At 33.4% G+C, this 10025-nt stretch overlaps 1 pseudogene; it reads right to left on the bottom strand.

Moving 5' to 3' along the window:
• Positions 1-781: 781 nt before the first annotated feature.
• On the bottom strand, positions 782-5766 carry LOC149568166 (nucleobase-ascorbate transporter 5-like; annotated as a pseudogene).
• Between the last annotated feature and the right edge of the window lie 4259 nt (positions 5767-10025).

Consider the following 10025-nt stretch of genomic DNA (forward strand, 5'->3'; position numbering starts at 1 on the left):
GGCATTCTATAAAATAGTTCACATGCCTTGCCTATGATTTGATATTTTGCATGCATCCTACACTCTCTCATCCTGATGATGGATTACAGAGAGTGATATAAAATGATGATGCTAAAAAACACACACAATCAAATGCAACATGCGATGATTTTCACAATCCATTTGTAATGCAAGTTCATTTTGCATTTGATTGTGTATTTTTTAGCATCATTGTTTCAGATCACTCTCTGTAATCCATCATCAGGATGAGAGAGTGCAGGATGCATGCAAAATGTCAAATCATAGGCAAGGCATTTGAACTGTTTTATAGAATGCCTCAAAGAAATATGGTCTCTTTGCAAGCCATGAACTATTTTATACAATTACCTTTGCACCACCAAAATAGTTATAACATGCATTCACAAATGATAGACTCACAAGAAACCAATACAACTTTAGGACCTTAGTAGTAATATATTCAAAACATATTGTTATTGATGATGGGACAAACTAGCTCCATCTGTAAGCAAAAATCAATTAAAAAAAAAACAATTACTCTTTTCATGAATGGATTCTATAAGAAAAGACTACACTACAAGTAAATTTATCACTACCCGATCTAAAAAAATGTTCAGTACCATTCCAATAGCCAAGAATATTGCAAAGATTATCATTTTGAACAAAAAGTGGGTAAATATTAAAAATAAGTTAAAGTTGTCACAATTTTTACTTTCTAGTAAAAAATACAATAGTTTTTACTGCAATCCTCTATCTAAGAAAAGGAGAGATTTAGAAAACTGAATTAATCCCACCAATGCCAACCTTGGTCTTTCCTTGTTGAACTCTCATGTACATGCAAAGTGCTATCCATTACTATTGCTACAAATCCAACAACTGTTGCTGGTGATGAGAAAATCACATTCAGAATGTCATTGAACTACAAGATAATCTAGTTAGAAAAACAATTTAGTTCCAAAATGTCATAGTTCAACTCAATGTTACCAAAATAAATGTGATATCAACTTTCTCTAGCTCCTCGAAAAGAGGAATAGAAATCCTACCCATCGAGATCCAGTGTGGACTAGACCATGCCCAGAAGCAACTGTGAACTCATTGAAATACTAAGGTACAAATAAGCCCAAAAACAAAGAGAAACCCAGGATAAAAATTGTCTTGAAACTATTTAGATTGCAATATTGGAGAAAGCTAAGCCCTTTAGCAGCTACTCATCAAAATCACAAAAACTCAGAGAACAACATGGACCAGTTTTCCAACTACAAGTATTAATTTGTGCAAACTAATCATAAGCTTATCCAAGGCTTTCTCATAAATTTCAAAAACCAAGATAGTGAAATGAGTAAATAGTTGAAACTTGACTGACATTGCAACATAATGGAAATATGTGTTGCTCAAACATACCAACATAAGCAAAGAAAAGGCAATATAAAGTAGCAACAATAGATATTGGAATGGAGGCAAAGATTGCTCCAAATTTGCCTAGAATGACAAAAGCGCAAAATGAGCTCTGTAAATTATTAGGTTTTAAATATAATATCCAAATACTATAGAGAATAGAGAGCCCAACTGAAGATGATTATCACCAAGAATATAGAAGAATATCATAAATCCTGCTGCTACTTGTATCACCTTGTGACTTCCAACTCGTGTCAATGCCAAAAGACTAGCATTCTCACTGCATGCAGAAAACACACAATTTAGAGTTTTGAATTAGTCCTTTTTCATGAGGGCCAAGGAGCAACTGAAAGTGCCAGGTTTCTTACACTAATACAGTGCACCTATTTAGAGTTCCAAACATCCCATCCAACAAGATTCTATTTCCATGCAAAAATACCTATTAGATCTCCTCCCTAACCTTCCTCTAATAATGCTAATGTCCAAACATAAGGAAAAGAGGAAAGAGAGAAGTAAAGAAGAAAAAGTCCACTCCTCACCTACCAACCTATACCTCGGCTTAAGATAGATGGAGGAGGAGCTGTGGCACTTGCGTATCTTGACACAACATAAAATGCACCACTAGATTGCCAATTCAAAGCACAAAAATCAATACACTTTGCAGCATATGGATAATTAACAAAGCAGTCACCAACTACAAAAAAAATTAAATATGAAGACTAAAATTTGGAATTTGACAAGCTAACCTCAACGAGTGAGACAAAACCAACAACCATCATTGCAAATGCTTGTCCTACATCAAATATGGGTGCTCCCCATTGGAATGGATAGGGAATCCTTATCCTGCATAATAACAAGAATGAGTGAAAACTATTTTCAAAAATTTGATTTAATATGAGAAATTTGTAAGTAGTCTATACCATGGGACATGTGTAACCAATCTAGAACTGTTTTTCTTGCAATGAAGTTGGGTTTTTTGAGGGATATGCTTGTATGCTCCACCTACTGTAAGAAAATAAGCATAAAGCCAAACAATTGTGATAGCAATGATGACAACAAAGCGCTCAAAAATAGGTTTCTTTCCAGGCTTGATATGTCAAGCATATTGAAATGACAGAAAAGGGATTCAATCAGTTATTGTGCCTACTATACCTCAAGTAAATACCATAATTTTTTCCAACTCAAAACATTATCTGTAGACCCAAGTACAAGGTTAAAACACCATGTATACTCTCAATACTAGAAGCATAATATCAAACCTATAAATCTTTAAATTTGAACCTAAAGACCCAATCTCTTGAAGAGGTAAGAATGTTTTCAGGAACCCAACCAAAATAAATGCTCATTTTGCAAATTTTAAAATCATATATTTAATCTTTTGAATTAGTAGCTCCTAGTTTAGATTGTGTATGAGTTTTTAAACTAGAAGCTACTAGTTCAAAATTAAAAAATGATAAACTGACATATTTAATAGTCTCATTCAAAATTTTGATGGTTTTACCTATGAAAAAAGGACCAATGCGATAAGCTGTGGAAGTCCTATCTCTATGCATTTAGCCACCTGCAAATAACATTATAAAATGAATAGGAGACTTAATTTGACTTCAACATATGGAAGTATTAACATAAATAAAATCATGCAATTCAACATGGTTGTACTGAATTAAAAAAAAAGTTAACCATTCATGCCCTACAATTACAAATGTATAAAACACTTTGTAAAACCATAACTTCCAAAAAAAGCTCTTAATAATAAGAAAATCTGAAAAAATTGATGTGCTACATATAGATCAGGCCAAGTTTGTATTTTGAATGTAGAAATTTAAACAAAGATAAGATTCAAAACCTTGAAAACCATAGATCAAATTCACTGGCATGAATAAGGATAATTACAAGTTCAATAGCCCAATAATTAATTGGCTTAAAGTTCTCTATATATTCTACTAATAAAACATTTCAATGAGATGCTCTCCAAATTCAAGCTTAATTAGTATCACTAAAAGCTAAAGGGAGCATCCATTTCTTGCTCACCCCGTTTCATTGCATGAAAATTATTTACCAATTAGCTCTACTGCCTCGAATTTAAATTGTAAACTTGAAAGGTGTGCACAAACACCAACTTAGATTAATATCCAAGTGACAAAGTCATATTACGATGCACCACACAACTCTCCAGGATTTGGGTGTTCACAACCATAACCCATCAATGATCTTGAATTAAGGATTGTATGAATTAAGAGTCACTGAAACAAATTAGCATTCTGTTCAAAAATTACTCATTCAACAAGAACTACTATAAGCAAGATGTCATTAATCTAGGATAATTAGACATTTAATTAAGCAAGCGGGGTCTAGGGAAATGGGTCTCATATACATACCCCAGGGAAGCCGAGCTCATAGAGGCCAAGCCCCTCAAAAGTTATGAGAGGAACTGCAGAAAGCGGACTAAGAAACCTGAGAAGAGCAAGACCATCAACATAATAATGCCAAGCCCTAGAGACTATAAAGTGATGAAATCTAAAATAATTTTGTAGCCTATGGATCAGATAAGATGCAGAAAATAAATAGACCTAGCAACAATAGCCCAGAGACCACTGAATCTAACAATAATTTGTAAAGTAGATGCAACAATTAGTGCAGCCTACACTCCTCACATTGAATGCATAAATCTCTACAGAAAAGGATTCATGGGTTAGCAAAGAGTAGTCAGCAATATACGTTTCCAAATCAAGTTTGAAGAATACTCAATGTATCAATTTCCTTACATACATCATGTGGGTCTGTTATTTTTTGAAATTTTCTAGAACCAACAATGGAAATAGTTGGAAGAACGAAAGCATAGGATCGTCCTATAAAAGCATAGGTGCCTAGTTTCCCTTTGTGTGTTGTCAGAATTTTATTATTAATAAAAACTTATTATCATCGATCTAAAAAAAGTATGCAATAAAGTAAATTTTCTTGCTACAATGGAATAAAAATTGAAATCAAATATATTTCAAAAAACTGAAAAACTAGATTAAATAATATTTCAAAATATATTCATAATACTGAACTTCTCTACAACAAAAATCAGAATATGGGATCACTATAGGTGAATCCTCAAAATATACTCATAATACTAAACTTCTCTACAAGAAAAATCAGAGTATGAGATCACTTCAGTTCAAACAAAAGAGTTCATTACACATATGGCATGCTAACGCAAAACTATTTTCAAAATAGCATAAAGAATTTCATTGCTGAAAAATAAACTGTGATTATATTTCAAATAACAAGCACCCCTTTCATATATTTCAAATAGGACACAACGACTCAACACAATGTATGGATCATTCATGAAATCCTCCATGCAAAATCTGCTTGCATTAACCCATTTACTAAATTTTTGAGCATTAACATGGATCATTATTTTCTTTTATCAATTGTATCTTGGCACCTGACCTATAAATAAGGTAAACTGATTGTCAATTTTATGACATTATGTCAGGTAGAATAAACAATACAGAAGCGTGTCAACTTCAGTTCAACATCAATTGGTTACATATAACAAATGGTTGCCAACATAAATCTGAAAAAACTATAGATATATTTCAAACAAGTAGCATTCTCTTTTATATATGTTTCAAGCAAGATTATAGTAAACATTGTATATAGATCATTCATGAAATCTTCTGTGCAAAATCTACTCAGAATAACCTTGTTTATTAAACATATTGAGGGTTCACTGTAGATCATTTACTTCTTTATTCAAATTTATTTTGGTACTTGACCCACAAATAAGGTAGATTGACTGTCCATGTTAATTCTCTTTGAATCAAGAAACAATTGAGGAACACCGTTTTCTCTGTCAACCTACATTAGATCCAAAAATAAGTTATGCTCCATTACTTACATGAGAAGAGGTCTCAAAAAAAGCATGTTATCAATCTTAGCAACTAAGCTGTACATACACTACATGTCCAATGTTACCATATTACAAATAGTGGCCTAGTAGCTAAACCTGATACTTGTCATACAATGTGTATAAAGTTCAATCCCTATCAAGAAGTTAGACTTAATGAAAAAAAAAAATTGTTCCACAACCATAACTGAATAAACCCAACAAGAGGAAGCTGCAATCAGAAATACAGATTTAATTTGAAGATGTGTCTATACCATAGATGTTACAATTGTGAAAGCAACACTAAAAATATCAGAAAATTGAGACCATAATTAGGAAAGCTAAACAGTTTCTAGCAGTCAGTTTTAAAGAACTCCAGCACAAGCTAGAAATGGTTGGTCCTTACACATTCTCTGCAAGCTAGATGCAGTGATAAAGATGTATTTGACGAATGTCTCCAGATTACCATCAAAAATACATTTTTCTACATTCATAGTTACTAAAGCACACAACTTCTTAACAAACACAATAAGAATTCAAGGAAGAAAAGGATAAATAAATAAAAATTGGAGAGACGAGATATTAGTTTTTCTATACATTATGAAGACCTGTTCATTTGTGATACCCAGTTCCTAAAAGGATATGATATGAGTTTTCAAATTTTCTCTTAGCATCATAGAACACCACCCTTAATCTCTAGCTAGTAATATCCAACGTAGAATACTTTTATAATGGAAAATGTTTATTTGAAATACATAAATATATAAAATGACATATAGAAATTTTCTCTATTATATTAAGGGCCAACAACAGAGCAATAAATTGGTAGAAGATAAAAGAAAATTGCATACAAGTAGACTAACACAAGTAGAAAGAATATAAGAACAAATAATCAGATACTGGTCATTGTATATAGATTAACCTTGAGGAAATTTGAAACATAGTTTGGAGTCAACAACAGTCAGTTTTATCACCCATGAGAGATAGAGGCAGATCAGGCCAAGGCTCCAAAGAATAAAAGTTAGAAACCAAGAAACCGAAATGAAATGCTAGTAATGATAAAGAAAACTCTTTTTATAAATATCAAGATTTCTGCTGCAGGAAATTATACATTTAAAATGACCCAATCATCAAAAACTACAAATAGACCTAGTTGAAAGCAATAAACAGACAGACATTACTGATGGTAAGTAAATCACAATAACCATATACAAAGTTGCAAACAACACTAAATGAAAAGCATCTTAACTTTAAGCAACGGTGTGCCAAGACATGGACAGTTACGTTCAATCACCAGTTATTTAGTGTATTTACGTACAGACAATTTTACAGGGTCTTCAACCTAGACAAGAAACAAATCCAACGTCCTTTTTAATCAACTTCCACAAGATTTCAAGGAGAATAACTCAATGCAACCAATAAACCCATATCAAATTATGCTTAGAACTAAAATACCTACTCTTTTAAGTTTCAAATAACTTTAATCAGCAACTTATCAGTGGCAACTGTCCTCACCCTCCTTATGAATGTATCTTTGCTAATTCTTCCTGCCTGACAATTATAGGTAGTGTATGGATCTAGTCTTATGCGCATTTGCTCTTGAAACTATAACACTACCTCAATGACAACAGAAACTCTGATAAACAATGATCTACCTTGTACACATTGTATTGATGTTCCAATAATTTTATTTTAGCTGTGGGAAGAAACTTTTCGATGATAGACAGTAACTCCATAAATGGCACGTTCCCCGTGCTGGGATCTCACATAGGTTCTCTTCTAGGCGCCTCTACCTTATATTGGTTTTCTTTGTTTGTGTTTGCGCATGGCTCCAAGAAACCAATTAAGAAAGTACGTGCTCAATAAGCCAACTGTGGGAAAGCTCTTACAAAAAATAAGTATGTGACACATATTAATCAACATAATTATGAAATTAGACCGTTTCAGATTACCATCTCATAAACAGAAAATCCATTAGCTACATGAGCATCACTCCTCACATTTCTGCAAACATCAGAAGCAGGTTCACTTGCTCCCAATCCATCTGAATAAGCTGTAACATTCAAAACATGTTATTACTCTGGGTAAACAAAACATACAACTGTCCAGATTGCAGATCACTTAGCATAATTGAGATGGTATTAAAAAGCACAATTCAACAATACCAGGAGATTGGTGAGGAGGCTTAAAATTGACAACATATTCTGGCAGAATGTGTGTATTCATGCGAGTGCTCCAAATAATGTAATGCTTTGGATTGGCGATATCATTAATGCTGGAATAAATTTTTTCACAACTAGGATGAAACTGAAGAGAGCCAAGAGGAACTTCCTCAACATTCCCCAAAATAACTCAGCACAACATAGCATACTATTCCCCATTAATGTCCAAGTCTGAAGATGGAACACTGTAAAGAATAAGAAATAATAGTCAGTCAAACATTCCTTCTCAGTATTAAAGGAAAGAATATTATGGAATTCCAACATTTAAAAGAAATCCCCACCAAAGACATCATCTTTGAACATAGTCTTTCATACCTCAGGTAGGAGCAATCTTCAGGAGCAAGATAAATAGCAACACCATATGCCGAACCACCATTCATTTATCTGTTATTGCTAAAACCATGTAGTATAATTGATGATATACTTGTATCGGATGCCCCATGCCATGCATATTTAACATTTGCTTCACCATGAGAATTTCTTGTTATCTCAACCTATTTGTTGAAAATCTATAGTTGAGCGTATCCCAGCCTACCTATATGTGAATTTCAATAAATACTAGTAACACTAGTTGCAAGTCCAATTTCATTTAGGCTAGTAAGGAAACAATTTTTCACAGCTACAAACTCTATATCGCAATCCATTAATTTGATCAATCTGTCCCCCAGATGTTCAAATTCACGAGTCACAAAACTAGAACATTGTTGGGATTCAAAAAGCAAATTGTTATTAATCACACCATCATTAACCTCATCACACAATACCTGACCATTCTCCGACTGAGTTGCTTTTGTGCCTATTCGAACCTTAGTTGATGGTTTATCAAACAACTGCTTTGTTTGAAAAATCTTCATTGGTAACTCAATGACAGGTTCTGGCTTTGGATCCTTAGACAAGTTTGAATTTCTTAAATCTCTATACAATTCATTTTCACTAGTGGGGATCTCAGTTGAATATTTCTTGATCAACTCATCTAATTTAGCAACATTCATTGAAGCCACATAAGCTATAGTCTTCAAATTCGGCACCTTGGACATGAGCTTTAAGTGACCATGAAAGTTATATTTTGGAGACTCCAACATTTTTAGGAATGCAAACTTGCACAGTTTTTGAAACATCCATAATAGCAACAAGTGTATCAAAATTCTTGGCGTCTGAGGCCTCCGTTGGACTTATTCAAATTTCAATCTCAACCTCAACCTCAGAAGCAACTTCTTCATCGACATTATCCTCAATGATAAATTTGGGAAAAAGATATAATTTGCCACCCACATATTACTTCCTAATTCTCTTACCCTAACTCAAATGGATAAATAGGAACCCATGATCACAACCTCCAAGATCAAGGCAATGGAATATCCAAGCATAACTGATCAAAAGAAAAATCAATCTTAGAACCTATATAAATTCTTATGCTTAACAAATGAACAAATAATTTATCTACTTACCAGGCAAGAACAAAACAAAAAAGAAAGAAAAGAAAAGGTTGAAATAAAAGACCACCATCGTATGAGAACTGCACATATTTAGATGGCAATCAAATGTTCTATGTCTAAATAATTATATTTGGAGATATTTAAAGATAAAAAATAGTAATTATACACAAATAGATTCATTATCAAACTTGAGAGCAACAAAATATGGACTTTGGTGTGGGTTAGGCTATTGTATGTTGTTTTTCTGCTTGGTTTATAGTTCACTCACAATAGCAATAGCATATTTTTGTCATAATTAGAACTGCTTAAACATCACATATTACTAATTCTTAATTAAAAGTTTAAAATAATTAAAATTAGCTTTATTTTTTCAAATTTATTAGTAAGACTGAATAATATATGCTCTATTGTATGAAATTCTCTACTTTGTAAATGCTAATAGTTTTATGCAAACTATTACCCTTCAGATTCAAGCAAGTTGCCAGATTGTGTTATGTGTGGTGGTTTCACGTATGGAAACATTTCAAGTGCACTATCTTGTCTCCCAATACTCACTACATAGTTTCACTTATCATTAGAATGGATGGCACAAGTCATAGGAACCGATATGGTGGGTATCCATCTCCCTTCATCTTCTCAGTTGTTTTACCTAATGGAGTTCGAATGGAATCTGCTCGATTTTTGGATGATTTAGAAAAATCAGTTGAAAAGCATGGTGATGGATTCGTCATGACTCCTTTTTCACAAGATGAGAATGGTGTGAGAAATATAGATTAAAATCAACTCACAACTTAACCTAAAAACAATTTATACTCGGCACTTGGAAAAAATTGCTCGGCACATGAAGGTGCCGAGTGCCAATTTTACTTGGCACATGGAGGTGCTGAGTGTCAGATAGCTTGGCACTTGCTCGGTGCCGAGTGACAGGCAAGAGGTGCCGAGTGAGCTCGGTATAAGTGGAGCTTAGCACACAATAATTGCTCGGCACCAATGGATGCCGAGTGAGCTCGACTCCAACTGAGAAAGAAGATGCCGAGTGTTCTGTTTCAAACTTAAGAAATATAACTTGGGAAATATTTCAACGTGAATGCTTTC

This window comes from Cupressus sempervirens, chromosome 3 (assembly GCF_028749045.1).
Source record: "Cupressus sempervirens isolate cs-2001-9-10 chromosome 3, ASM2874904v1, whole genome shotgun sequence".
Classification (NCBI taxonomy): Eukaryota; Viridiplantae; Streptophyta; class Pinopsida; order Cupressales; family Cupressaceae; genus Cupressus; species Cupressus sempervirens.